Raw genomic sequence first — 14756 nt, forward strand, 5'->3', positions numbered from 1 at the left:
AATTTAATGAGGCTTGCGAGGCACAACCTGCCCCTCACAAAGCCATGCTGACTATCTTTAATCAAACTGTTTTTCTAAATAATCATGAATTCTATCTCTCAGAATCCTTTCTGGTATTTTGCTCACCACAGATGTAAGACCGACTGGCCTGTAATTCCCAGTGATTTCCCTATTCCCTTTTTTGAACAGGGGAATAACATGCGCCTCCCTCCAATCATCCAGCACTACTCCAATGGAGAGCGAGGACGCAAAGATCATCACTAACGGCACAGCAAACTCCTTCCTCACTTCGCGTAGTAACCTTGGCTATTACCAGTCTAGCCCAGGGGACTTGTATCTTGATGTTTTACAAAATTTCCAGCACATCCTTCTTCTTAATCAACCTGTTCGAGCCTATTAACCTGTTTCACACTGTTCTCACGAGCAACAAGGTCCCTCTCTCTAGTGAATGCTGAAGCAAAATAGTCATTTAGTGCCTCCCCGACATCCTCAGACTCCAGGCACAAGTTCCTGCCACTATCCCTGATCGACCCCACTTTCACTCTGATCATCCTCTTATTTCTCACAAGTGTAGAACACCTTGGGGTTTTCCCTAATCCTTCCCGCCAGGGCTTTTTCATGCCCCCTTCTAGCTCTCCTCAGTCCATTTTTGAGTTCCTTCCCAGCTACCCTCTAGAACCTTGCCAGATCCTTGCTTCCTCAACATTACGTAAGCTTCCTTCTTCCTCTTGACTGGAAGCCCCACTTCTCTTGTCATCCAAGGCTCCTTCTTCATACCATTCCTTTCTTGTCTCAGTGGGACAAAACCCCAGCACTCACAGCAAGTGCTCCTTAAACAGCCCCCACTTGGGGCACATTGTGTGGTTGATAGCTGAGGAGCAGGACAGGAGAACCCAGTCACAGGCAGACATGCCCGAGGCCTACATGGCCATTTTGCGGCAATCCAGAACTTGGCCCATCATGAAGAGCTGAGGACATTTAGAGCATTTGTTGGGCACTGACTGACCTTGGCCAGTCACAAAGGGACATGACTGAGGCAGTGAGGGACATGTCCGTCAGCGAGTGAGATATATTCCAGTCTCACAGTGCTCCACGGCTGAAGACATTGAGACCATGGGCTTAGACATGGGCGGGTCTCCAGGACTGGCAATGCCAGATGATGTTGGAGTCTCCGGACGCTCACTCCAGTTTCATCTCCGTCCTATGGAGCAGCCCAGGAGCCATCGAACACACTGATGGAGGGGCCCATGCTGTTGCCTCCCGCGGAGGTGGTGCTGGAACACCTTGGCTCTTCTGAAACCTCCCAACTGACACTGCCGCATCCATGGGCAGCAAAAGAACAGGGTGGTACAAAGTCACTCTTGAACATCAGTCCAGGCCAGGACTCCACAGGACAGCTGCCAAGGACATCACAAGAGGAAAAGACATGCAGCAGGCCATTTCCACATCTTATGTGCTGTCTCGGGTTACAGCTAGAAGGTGCAGTAGGCCATGTAAGATAAGAAAGTTAATACAGGTGTAGCATGTAACTGATAGTTAGGGTTTGGGGCACAACAATGTATATACTCACCATTAAAGATTTTTGTGCCAAGTCTGACCTGCCTCTAACTTCTGTCTGATTGGTGGTAGGCATTGGCCAGGGTGCAGAGTATGCAAGTTGAGGTGTTTGAAGGATGGGGCGGGGTAGGGCCCCCATGACACATGAACGTGGCACATGGTATCACCCTCAGCAGGATGGCACGGGGCTAGAAGTGTGAGCCTGCTTTGAATGAGAATCCCCAGTGAGTGAGCCCTAACCATTCAGAACCCCCACCCGCCTCCCAAGGATATGTGGTCCTGTGAGATAGATTGGCCAGCCATATGCAGGCATCACCCGGGCTGACAGTGGAATGTGATCCTAAAGGCAGGAGTCAGACTTGCCAAATGATGAGGAGCACCAGAGCTCATTGGCTAGCGAGTCATCATCATCGTCCATCCCATGGACAAGACTTGCTGATACCATCAAGCCAGGGCCACACCTTGTGGTGTTGCTGGTATGACCCTCAGCGGTAGTAGGAAAGAGTGGAAGGTGAAGGGAAGTTGGAGCAAAGGACTGAGGGAGAGGGAAGGGGTGAGCGGTTATGGGGAAAGGGGTTTCATTTTGAAGTGGGGGGTGGGAGATGGCGAGATGGGACAGGGCTGCAGAGCTTCCGGTGACTCAGCCTCTTCGTTGCAAAATCGTGAGGTGATGAATTTATCTCCCATGTGCAGCGGCCCTTGATCACACTTTTTGGGGGGGGGGGGGGGGGGGGGGGGAAAGAGGCTGCCCTGCCAGCTCAAACTCTATGCCAGGATGCTCTTGGACACCCTCCTCATTCTCCTCAGATGCTTTTCAAGTTTTCTTCAATGTTTCCTTTAATTTATTTTTCAAACTTTTCATAAATCTTTATTCTCCACTCTCACTTTGTATAATAACCGTTCTACCGCTTTTGCATGACAGTCTCAATCATTTTCTTTCATCTGCCTGGATGCAGTTGGTGTGTTTCTCTCTTACCAGGAGAAGCAATTAACTGAACAACTGGTGATTTTGAAACATATTCTGCCAGCCTTGCTTATTTCTTCTGATGACATCTCATGTTAAAGTGTCAGATAACAACAGAGAATGAAGCAGTACAATATTAGAAAGGCCATGCTAATGAGCAGAATAGGCAGGAATGTGTGCGGGTAAGCCTAAACTTCAGTTACTTCTGTTACATCGATTTTAAAACACGCACTTCTGAGATTTGCATTTATGTGTTATCACAATGGCTGGCATGGCTTTTAGGACAGGAATTACAGTTAATAATAATAATCTTTATTAGTGCCACAAGTAGTCTTACATTAACACTGCAAAGAAGTTACTGTGAAAATCCCCTGGTCGTCACACTACGGCACCTGTTCAGGTACACTGAGGGAGAGTTCAGAATGTCCAATTCACATAACAAAATGTCTTTCAAGACTTGTGGGAGGAAACCAGAGCACCTGGAGGAAACCCACGCAGACACGGGGAGGACGTGCATATGCCGCACAGACAGTGACCCGAGGCTGGAATTGAACCTGGGTCCCTGGGGCAGTGAGGCAGCAGGGCTAACCACTGTGCCACCATGTTGCACATTACATCCCACAATATTATAATAGTAATATGGTGAAAACATGCATATAAAGCTGTAGTGGATACACAATATAATTTTTTAGGAGTCAAATCTTGGTTTTAAAACTGTTACCTACTGTAAAGAACACAGCTGTCAATTTAAACATGGATAAAAGGTCTGAATTTTCCCAGTTGCTCTGCATGGAATATCCTACTGTAAATAATCCTGTATTATATCTAATACAATTGCAGAAGTGAACAAAAAAGTATAACTACATGAATTAACTGGCTTTAATTTTCCCTATATAACTTTCTAAAAAGGAGCTTTTCTCGAAGCAGAACACTTTGATTTTTCCCTCATTTGCTGAATGTACCAATTCATGATGGAGTACGGCATCATGAATGCCCAGTAACTTTCACTCAAATGATCATTCCTTATGAACAAAAAAACAAAGGCAAGTACAGCACAGGAACAGGCCCTTCGGCCCTACAAGCCTGCGCCAGCCATGCTGCCTGTCGAAACTAAAATCTTCTACACTACCGGGAGTCCGTATCCCTCTATTCTCATCCTATTCATGTATTTGTCAAGATGCCCTTTAAACGTCACTATCGTCTCTGCTTCTACCACCTCCTCCAGCAGTGAGTTCCAGGCACCCACTACCCTCTGTGTAAAAAAAAAAAAACTTGCCTCATACATCTCCTCTAAACCTCGTCCCTCGAACCTATGACCCCTCTACTCTGGAAAAAAGTCACTGACTATCCACTCTGACTATGCCCCTCACAATTTTGTAGTCATCTATCAGGACGCCCCTCAACCTCCTTTGTTCCAGTGAGAACAAACCAAGTTCATTCAACCTCTCCTCGTAGCGAATGCCCTCCATGCCAGGCAGAATCCTGGTAAATCTCTTCTGCACCCTCTCTAAAGCCTCCACATCCTTCTGGTAGTGTGCTGACCAGAATTGAACACTATACTCCAAGTGTGGCCTAAGGTGCAACATGACTTGCCAATTCTTATATTCAATGCCCTGGCCAATGAAGGCAAGCATGCCGTATGCCTTCTTGACTACCTTCTCCACCTGTGTTGCCCCTTTTAGTGACCTGTGGACCTGTACACCTGGATCTCTCTGACTTTCAATACTCTTTAGGGTTCTAACATTCACTGTATATTCCCTACCTGCATTAGACCTGCCAAAATGCATTACCTCACATTTGTCCAGATTAAATTCCATCTGCCATCTCTCCACCCACGTCTCCAAACAATCTAAATCCTGCTGTATCATCTGACAGTCCTCATCGCTACCCTCAATTCCACCAAACTTTGTGTCGTCCGCAAATCATGCACGAACCTAGACACTGAACCCTGGCAGGTTATTCCAAGGAGAGAGCAGCCTAATTTGTTTGTGTACGCATTCTATGAAGCATCACTGGGTAGTCCACCAACATCTCACCACTGTTTGAAAGATAAATATGTGGAGGAAAATGTAACTGGTTTGATTGACACATGCACACACGCACACATGGGATAGGATCAAATCACCACCTGCTACGAGGTGGAGTACGGCCAGAGTCCCACCCAGTCTCTCTCTGTGGTGCTGACAAGTCTGCAGCCTCCTGTTCAAACCAGCAGACACGAGCAGAGTGACCTCTCCTGTAACTTCTGAATCCTGCTGCTGGACTTAAGGATGCATGTCCATTAGGCCTGCTTAAAGAGACATGTCCATTAATCATCCATGGATCAAAAATAATAACAGCAAAATAAAGTTGAAATAAGGGAATACACAGAAGGATCCTTACACCAGGCATTGATTCAGTTGATTAACTATATCCATAGGCAGGGCGGTCCCTGGAAAATGCAGGACCCGCATCAAATGACACTGTGTGGGCACCTGTTTTTATACGTGAGATCTGGTTGCAATGAATGTCAAGGGAAGCTGCAGTCTACAGGTTAAATATTGATAGCTCCCCGGCATATAATTACCATGTAGTTATAATCATATTGTGTTTATGATGCATAATTATAATGAAGTCCACCTAATTTTTTTTAAAAACCTCACCTATCACGATCAGTGTCGTGCAGCCTGGATTCCGAAATCTGCCTTCCTAAACTTCTTTGCAGCAAACTCTATCAGATTGTGGTCTTTGTTACCACCCCTTGGTGTGAGTTGTCAGGTCACCCAGTCAATCTTGCAACATAGTTGCCTTCACGTAGTTCTTTTATAATTTTTAATCTGGAAAAACCCTTGCTCCCCTGGCGCCACTGAGACTGGGTTTGTCAGCAAAATCCTGTACGCTTCTACTGTGCGTGTGAAGGAACCCGAGTGTCGTATGAAAATGAAGGGCTTGAAGAGCAGCACTTGTTCCTTCAAGGACGAGTTCTCATAGCATCCGAAACTCTTAGAAAATGTCTGCACCATTGATGTTGTGAGATTCTTCATCAGAATATGCATTGCCCAATTCCATATTTTGCTTTCTCATGTCATCTTCTGTCATTCCGGAGTTTCCTCTCATCATGCAGAAAAACTAAATTGCCAATGCATCTTTGAATTTGTTCAAACTGTATGGTCCATGACATGAGTGCCAGATCCACAATGACCAGAAAGTAATTGGTTTCAAATACTTTCTTGGGTGAATTCTCTAGCTCCTCCTCACATGTCTTTGATTGTTCACGGTTCCATGTCTCAACCCAAGTGAAAAAATTCATCCTCATCTCATCTTTAATGGCCACCTCTTTATCCTGAGACTATCCCCTCGAGAGTGTCTAGGACCAGAGGGGGAAACATCCTCTCAACATTTATCCTGTCAATCCCCTTAAGAATCCTATATGTTTCAATAAGATCACCGAGCATTCTTCTAAATTCCAATGAACAGAGTCTCAACCTGTTTAACCTTTGCTCATGAGACAGCTGGTTTAGCTCAGTGGGCTGGACAGCTTGTTTGTGATGCAGAACAAAGGCCAGCGGCACTGATTCAATTCTCATACCAGCTGAGAATTCTGAATTCTCCCTCCATCTACCCGAACAGGTGCTGGAATGAGGCGACTGGGTGCTTTCCACAGTAACTTCATTGCAGTGTTAATGAAAGCATACTTGTGACAATAAAAAGATTATTAATATTATTATTAATTCCTCCATACTGGGGATCATTCTAGTGAACGTTTTCTGAACCACCACCAAAGAAGTAATATATTTCCTTAAATAAGGGGACCAAAACTGCTCACAGTACTCTAGCTGTGGTCTCACCAGTACCGAATACAGTTGCAGCAAGACTTCCCTACTCTTATACTTCAACCCCCTTGAAACAAAGGCCAACATTCCATTAGCCTTCCTGATTACCTGCTGCACCTGTGTGCTAGCTTTCTGCATTTCGGGCACAAGTACCTCCAGGTAACTTTGTGTTGGAGCTTTCTGCAGTTTTTCTCCATTTAAATAATACACTATTCTTTTGTTCTCTTCCAAAATGAACAACTTCTCATTTTCCACCATTATACTCCATTTGCCAACTTTTTGTCCACTTACTTAACCTATCAATATCCCTTTGCAAACTGACTGTATCCCTCTCGCAACTTACCTTTCAACCTATTTATCTATCGTCTGCAAATTTGGCTACAGTACATTCGCTTACTTTCTCAGAGTCATTTTGATTGTAAACAGTTGCAATCCGAGCACAAAACACTGTGGAACCCTACTAGTTAGAGGTCAACACCTGAAAAAACCTTAACTGCAACCCCCCCCCCCCCCCCCCCTCCGTTTCCTCCCCAATAGTCAATTTTATATCCGTGCCAATATGCTACCTCCCACATCTTCTTATCCTATGGCTTAACCTTTTGTGAGGTACCTTGTTGAACACCTGTCAGTACAAATAAAATACATCTACTGGTCCCCCTTCATTGACTGGTTGAGACTTACACGGAAAACTCCAACAAATTAGTCAGACACGATTTCCCTTTCATTAGATTATAATTTTCCAAATGTGCTGCTATTACTTCCTTAAAAATGGATTCCAACATTTTTCCAATAGATGTTAGGTTAATTGGCCTATAGTTACCAGCTTTTTGCCTCCTTCCGTTTTTGGCAGTTTCCCAATTGTCCAGTACTTCTCCAGAATCCAAGGATTTTTGGAAAATGACAACCAATGCATCCACCATCTCTGTAGCTACGTTTTTTCAGATCCTAGGATGCAAGCCATCAGGGCCAGGACTTATCTGCCTTTCGCCCCATTAGTTTGTCTCGTACTACTTCTCTGAATTTGGTAGTTAATTCCTTCCCCGCAGTCTTTTGCGTTAATGGGATGTTCGAAGTATCTTCCACTATAAAGACTGATGCAAAATATCACTTAAACTCCTCTGCCATTTCTTTTTTCCCGTAACTATCTCCCCAGATTCATTTTCTCAGGGGCCCAGGTTTACTTTGGCCTCTCTGCTCTTTTATATATTTAAAGGAGCTCATGTCAGTTTTTATATTTCTCACTAGTTAGCCCTTATAGTTCATTTTCTTGCTCTTTATTATCTTTTTATAATCCTCCTTTGCTGGATTCTAAATTTATCCCAGTCTTCAGGGCTATCACTGACTTTTGCCTCCTTACATACTTGGAATACCGTGTACAATTCTGGTCACACTATTATAGAAAGGATATTATTAAGCTAGAAAGAGTCAGAAAAGATTTACTAGGATGATACTGGGATGTGATGGTTTGAGTTATAAGGAGAGGCTGGATAGACTGGGACTTTTTTTTCCTGGAGTGCAGCAGGCTTAGGGGTGATCTTATAGGAGGTCTATAAAATAGATAAGGTAGATATTCAACATCTTTTCCCTAAGGTAAGGGAGTCTAAAATTAGAGGGCATAGGTTTAAGGTGAGAAGGTGCAGAGAGGTAATTCTTCCCACACAAGGGGGTGCTGAGTGTCAGGCAGCAGTAGAGGCTGGTACAATTTTGTCAAGAAATTAGACAGTTATATGGGAAATCTGGGTATGGAGGGATTTGGCCCAAATGCGGGCAATTGGGACGTGCTTAATGTTTAAAAACTGGGCGGCCTGGACAAGTTGGGCCGAAGGGCCTGTTGTCATGCTGTAAACTCCTATGACTCTATGCTTTTTCTTTCAACTTAATATTCTTCTTAGCTTCCTTTTAGCCATGGTTGGTTTATCCATCTCTTCAAATCTTTTCTCCTTACTGGGATATATTTTTGCTGACAGTCAAGATTACCTCCTCAAATGCTTGTTTACCTCCTCAAAAGCTTGTTTCCTGCTAATCTGTCCACCTAGTAAACTTTAGCGAACTCTATCCTTGTTTCATTGTAATCCCTTTATTTAAGTTAAACACAGTTGTTTCCGACCCAAGTTTCTCACTCTCAAACTAAATATTAATTTTTATCTTGTTCTGATCACTATTTCCGAAGGGATCTTTTACTCAGGTCATTTATTAAACCTGCCTCATTACCTATTACCAGATTAAAGATAGTCCGTTCCCTGGTTGGCTCCATGACATATTGCTCTGTGAAACTATCCCTAATGCACTCTATGAATTCCTTGTCGTAGCTACCCTTTCCAACTTGATTAACCCAAGCAACATGAAAATTAAAGTCTGAAGTAAAAAACTCACCACTATTCTTAAGAGTTCCACCTATACCAAAAAGGGTCAATAAGACATTCTAAATGGTGAACAGGGATTCTCACTCCCTGACTCCTAGGCAGACTTAGGTGGGTGCAATTCGAGTCAATCTATATTTTCAAGTTATCCCCCGGTATAACCCATATCTTCAGAGAAGATTTAATCTACTTACCACTTAGTAGCCTGGGTCCTGCGTTGCTAAGTAAGTAAAGTAGACTTTGTAATAACCACTGTTTCAGCTTAAAACTAAGTTATTTTATTATTTTTTTGTTTTAAAAGATCAAATCACTGTCTTTACAGAAAAGTAAAAAGATCTTGCTTCTGGATTCTCCTGGTTGGTTGAAAAGACCTTCAGGTCTACCTTGACAATCTCTCTTCTTTATCCTTCGGTTTTCTCCTGATGGATTTGCTGTTCTGCTCAGTTTCTGTGTTCTGTCCTTCCCATGACCGAGGACAGCTATGAGAGGTGACTCTTCTGGCTGTTACCGATTTTGGGTTTATATTTCCCTTACCACAGTTATGACGTTTATATGACATTATCGTAAAGTAACTTTGTTTTGCTCTTGATTGTTCAATGTACCTTAAATCTTAATTACTTTTAATACGACTACATATTCATGTTGAGCATGACTTTAGTTCATCGAACTCTGATTATATTTTTTCCCTTGTAATGTTCAAAAGTGTTTGATCCTAGAGGGGTGTTACATCTGGTTCCTGTCATTTCTAAAGTTGTTTTATTACCAAATAGTATCCTTAGCTTGTCAGAACTCTGACCCCGATTTGGTATTAACCTGTGCTCCCGTTGTCTCTGGCTTCCCATATTCAACTGGTGCCAGCAGGATTTCACACCTAAACATTTGTCACCCAATTCAACTGAAGATCCTGGCAATTCTTTAATAACTGCTTACTAAAATAATTAACTTCAAAGAAGGTGTGAAATATTGTTTCTCTCCATGTAACTAAAAGTTCAATCTGCTTTAACTTGGAAGACGGGCATCAGTTTTACAGCTTGAGCAGTCACAAGCTGTTTTCTTAACACCCGTTTGATAATGGCTATCGGCATTTCAAAACCTTCTTTTGCTGCTGCTGTTAACCCTTCGTGGGATTTTTATCTACATTTTCTCATGTACCCTCAGGTCAGGTTTTGCCAGACTTCCATGTTTCAAATTGGGGCAGCAGGGTAGCATGGTGGTTAGCATAAATGCTTCACAGCTCCAGGGTCCCAGGTTCGATTCCCGGCTTGGTCACTGTCTGTGTGGAGTCTGCACGTCCTCCCCCTGCGTGCGTGGGTTTCCTCCGGGTGCTCCGGTTTCCTCCCACAGTCCAAAGATGTGCGGGTTAGGTGGATTGGCCATGCTAAATTGCCCGTAGTGTCCTAATAAAAATGTAAGGTTAAGGGGGGGTTGTTGGGTTACGGGTATAGGGTGGATATGTGGGTTTGAGGAGGGTGATCATGCCTCGGCACAACATTGAGGGCCGAAAGGCCTGTTCTGTGCTGTACTGTTCTATGTTCTAAATGACATATTTTCCCATTTTTACTTTACAAGTCACCCATAATTAATGTTCTACTCTTTTTACATGCTCTTATTATTTGTTGATTTATACCCTTTCCTACAGTGTGGCTGCCATTTGGCATCTCAATGTGTAAAAATCTTCTGAAAAAGGGTTGATTCTCATTTTTTGGAAGACGTAGTCATTACCAGTTATTTCCACGGACCATCTCTCTGCTAAAATATCTGATCGTTTTGCTGTCAAATAAATCTGACCAATTTACTGGAAAATATTTCTTTTTCCCGTACCAGCCTCCCCGGACAGGCGCCGGAATATGGCAACTAGGGGCTTTTCACAGTAACTTCATTGAAGCCTACTCGTGACAATAAGCGATTTTCATTTTTTTCATTCTTCAGGGGCAACAACATCGGAGGTCATCAACCTGTGTACATTTTGCACTAATTGTCCTCTTCCTCAGCTGTAGTACATTTGCTGGAGTCTATTAATTCAGCATTTTCCTCACTGGCCAAAACATTTTAAAACCATGAACTTTTCCTGTGAACCTTTTAAGGTCTTATCCATTTTTTCTCCCTTGTTTTCTTCTGCCTTTTCTTCACACCAGAGCTGTACTTTCTCCATTTGTCTTTGTCTCTGCTAGTGCTAGCCACTGTATTCTAAATAATAGGGTCACTCCTTTGCATCAATTAAACCAATGCCTTCAAACTGGAATCAAAAGAGCACACCCATTAAAAAGTCACCCCAACGGTGTATTCTGGTGCGATTCTATGAAAAGCTGAAGATTTCACTTCCCAGGTGTCTATGGTCGCACTCCCTCAGTGGGTGTTTTTTTTAAAATTCCAATTAAGGGGCAATTTAGTGTGGCACAGTGGTTCGCAGCACCGGGGACTCAGGTTCAATTCCGGCCCGTGTGGTTTGCACTTTCTCCCAGTGTCTGCATGGGTTATGTCCAGGCGCTCCGGTTTCCTCCCACATTCCAAAGATGTGCAGATTACGTGGGTTGGCCATGTTAATCCTTTGTCCCTTAGTGTCTGAGGATGTGTAGGTTAGGATGGGTTTTGGGGATAGGGTGGGGGAGTGGGCCTAGTTGAGGTGCTTTTTCGGAGGGTTGGTGCAGTCTCGATGGGCAGAATGGCCTTCTTCTGCACTGTAGAGATCCTAAGATCCAATGAAAAGCCCAAGACCAACTTCTCAATGCCAGTAAAGTACACTGAAGCTCATTTCTGTCAGGAGCATCTTTGCTATAAGCCTTTGCTATATCCTTTGCTTAGAAAATTAAACTAAAATCAATGAAAACAATCAAGGCAACAATTTGCAAAATTTGGCATAATCTTGGAATTAAACACCACGAACATCCTAGTGATATTGTATAACAATAACATTAATTTCATTCATTCGTCACCATAAGTCAGCTGTCCTGATATGTTGCAGGCTCCTTAAGATAGGTATATGTGCCAAATATATATCCCAGAAAATTCAATTGTATATTAAAGAAAGATGTTGTACAATGCACATGTTACCGATGCAAAGCAACATTTAAAAAAAAAATAATGTTCTAATCTCCGGGACCACCATTTTTCTATTTTTCCTGGCTGACTCACCAAAACAACAACTACACTCTAATTGACAGGAGGCTGCATTTAATCTGTGGCCTTTCAGGGCACATTTTCACCCGAGTACGGGAATAACATTTTGTTTACTGCAAGACAATATACTCCTGTCATTTTAAGTGGAGTGTGATCTGATTTACCATGTGCAATTTTCAAAAACACTTCTCTTTCAGAGCAATTCGCCTGCACTGGAGAAAACAGAACAGTTCACATATCAGGACACCTATTATTTGCTATTATGTACTTACACAGAGGGCGTGCGCTCCATATTAATTCACATTATTACGCACATCTTCAAATTTCTCTGAACATCATTCAATGGAAATTAAAAGAAACCCTTCAAAACAGAATGTGAATACAGAATATCCTTGCTTTCCTATGAATGTAGCACAGGACCTCAGGCCAATCAATGAAAATTATGTTTTATGATGCAGCTATTTTCATATCAAACCAGCACAGAAATTCAAACCAGCACAGAAATTCACAGACCTCATCCATTAGTGCTTATATTTCAATGAATTTATTAACACTTATTTGTAACCTACATTGCTCTCTCACTTTCCTGTATCTTTAAGCTATTTTGGTAATTTAATATAAATCCAGGTGTTATGGTCCAGGGTCTAGAGAACACCAAAGTGTATCATGGAGTTCACCTGGCCCACAACTTTTAATAGATTGTGGTATGGGGAGCACACGACCCACTCTTCAGGTGTGGTACAGCAGAAAGGGAAAAGTTTTTTTTGGAGCAAAACAATGTTTATTCTATGAATTCAAGTTAACCTTTTTAAAACATATAGTGAACATCTTAGCAACCATTAATTCAAATACAACCCCCAAAGAATACAACATTAAGTAATCCTTTAAGCTTTCCTTTTTACATCCATAAAACTTTTTAAAAATATATTTTTTTATTCTCCTTTTTCACATTTTCTCTCGAATTTACACCCACCAACAATAAACAATAATCAGCAACAAATATGTCAATCCCCATAATAACAACGATCCCATCCTCCCACCAACCCCCAAACATCAGCCAGTATGTTTACATAAACAAATACAAAAAGCAATCAAGGATTACCCAGTCACCCTTAATACACACAGCCCCCTCCCCCCCCCCCCAACCCTCCCACCCATCCCCCCAACTAATGTTCGATATTATCCAGTTCTTGAAAGTGCATAATGAATAATGCCCATGACTTGTAGAACCTTTCCGTCCTTCCACTCAGTTCAAACTTAACCTTCTCAAGGGTCAAGTATTCCAACAGGTCCCCCCCGCCACGCCAGGGCACAGGGTGGAAAGGCTGCTCTCCATCCCAGCAGGATCTGCCTTCGGGCGATCAACGAGGCGAAGGCTATGATATCTGCCTCCGCACCCATTTCCAACCCTGGCTGATCAGACACCCCGAATATGGCCTCCCGGGGACCCGGGTCCAGTTTCACGTGCACAACTTTGGAAATTACCCTAAAAACCTCCTTCCAGTACTCCTCTAGCTTTGGACAGGACCAAAACATATGAACGTGATAAGCGGGGGCCCACCCGCAACGCTCACACACATCTTCTACTCCTTCAAAGAATCGGCTCATCCTCGCCCTTGTGAGGTGTGCTCTGTATACCACCTTCAGCTGTATCAGCCCCAACCTCGCACATGAGGTGGAGGCATTTACTCTCCGGAGCACCTCACACCAGACCCCCTCCTGTATAACCTCTCCCAACTCTTCCTCATCTTAATCCCCTTCACCCTCAAGTGAGTCTCCTGCAGCATTGCCACATCGGCTTTCAAACTTTTAAGATGCGCAAGCACCCTTGATCTCTTGACCGGTTCTCTTAACCCTCTCACATTCCACGTGACTATCTTAACTGGGGGTCTCTCCCCCCACCCTCCTTATCCACCATCATCATACCCCAGGGCCCTGCCCCATAAGCCTGAACCGCCCCTATCCATTATTAACATCGAACCCCCCCTACATTTCCTCTTGAAAAACCATCTCTCAGCATCAATTCCTTCCCCTTCCCTCGCTCGCCTCGTAGGCCCATTGAAACCTGCTAACCAGGCTCCAATGTCTACAGTCCTCCTCTCACCTCACCTCCGTTCACTAGCCGATTTTAGTTAGCTAGCACAGGTGGCTCCCCCCGCCAAGATATATCGTCCCCTCCCACCCAGTCCGAGCAAGAAAAAACGAAAACGATCCAATCCATACAATTCATTAAAATAAGATATAATCGTCTCAACACAGAACGCCAATCAACCCAACCATTAACTTGAACTATATAACAATGTAAAGAGAAGTAAATTACAATACACATCAATAAATAAAAAACATAAAACATTTAAACATTTTCCAGCTCCCCAATCACAGTCCACAGTCTCTCTTCCAGCTCTGCTCCTCATGTCTGTCCCAAGCCTTCTGCCCTCACGAACGTCTTAGCCGCCTCCGCTGTCTCGAAATAAAAGTCTTTGGCCTCATACGTTACCCTCAGCTTCGCCGGGTATACCATACCAAATTGTACTCCCTTTTTGTACAATGCCACCTTCGCCCGCCCAAACGGCGCTCATCTTTTTGCCAACTCCACCGTCAAGTACTGGTAGATCCGAACCGCAGTACCATCCCACAGCACCTCGTGTTTCTGCTTCGCCCAGCTTAACACCTTCTCCTTCATGCAATACTTATGGAAGCAGATAATTACTGCTCTTGGCGGCTCGTTCACTTTGGGCTTCGGCCTTAATGACCGATGAGCTCGGTCTAGTTCATACCGGGAGGGGTTCTCACCCTCCCCCATCAGCTCCGCCAACTTCTTAGCGAAGTATTGTGTTGGCCTTGGGCCCTCTGTCCCTTCGGGCAAGCCCACAATTCTCAAATTGTGCCGCCTTGAGCGGTTCTCCAAGTTGACCTCCACCACCCTCCGCAGCTCGTCCCCCATCC

The sequence above is a fragment of the Scyliorhinus canicula genome, chromosome 8, assembly GCF_902713615.1.
Source record: "Scyliorhinus canicula chromosome 8, sScyCan1.1, whole genome shotgun sequence".
Classification (NCBI taxonomy): Eukaryota; Metazoa; Chordata; class Chondrichthyes; order Carcharhiniformes; family Scyliorhinidae; genus Scyliorhinus; species Scyliorhinus canicula.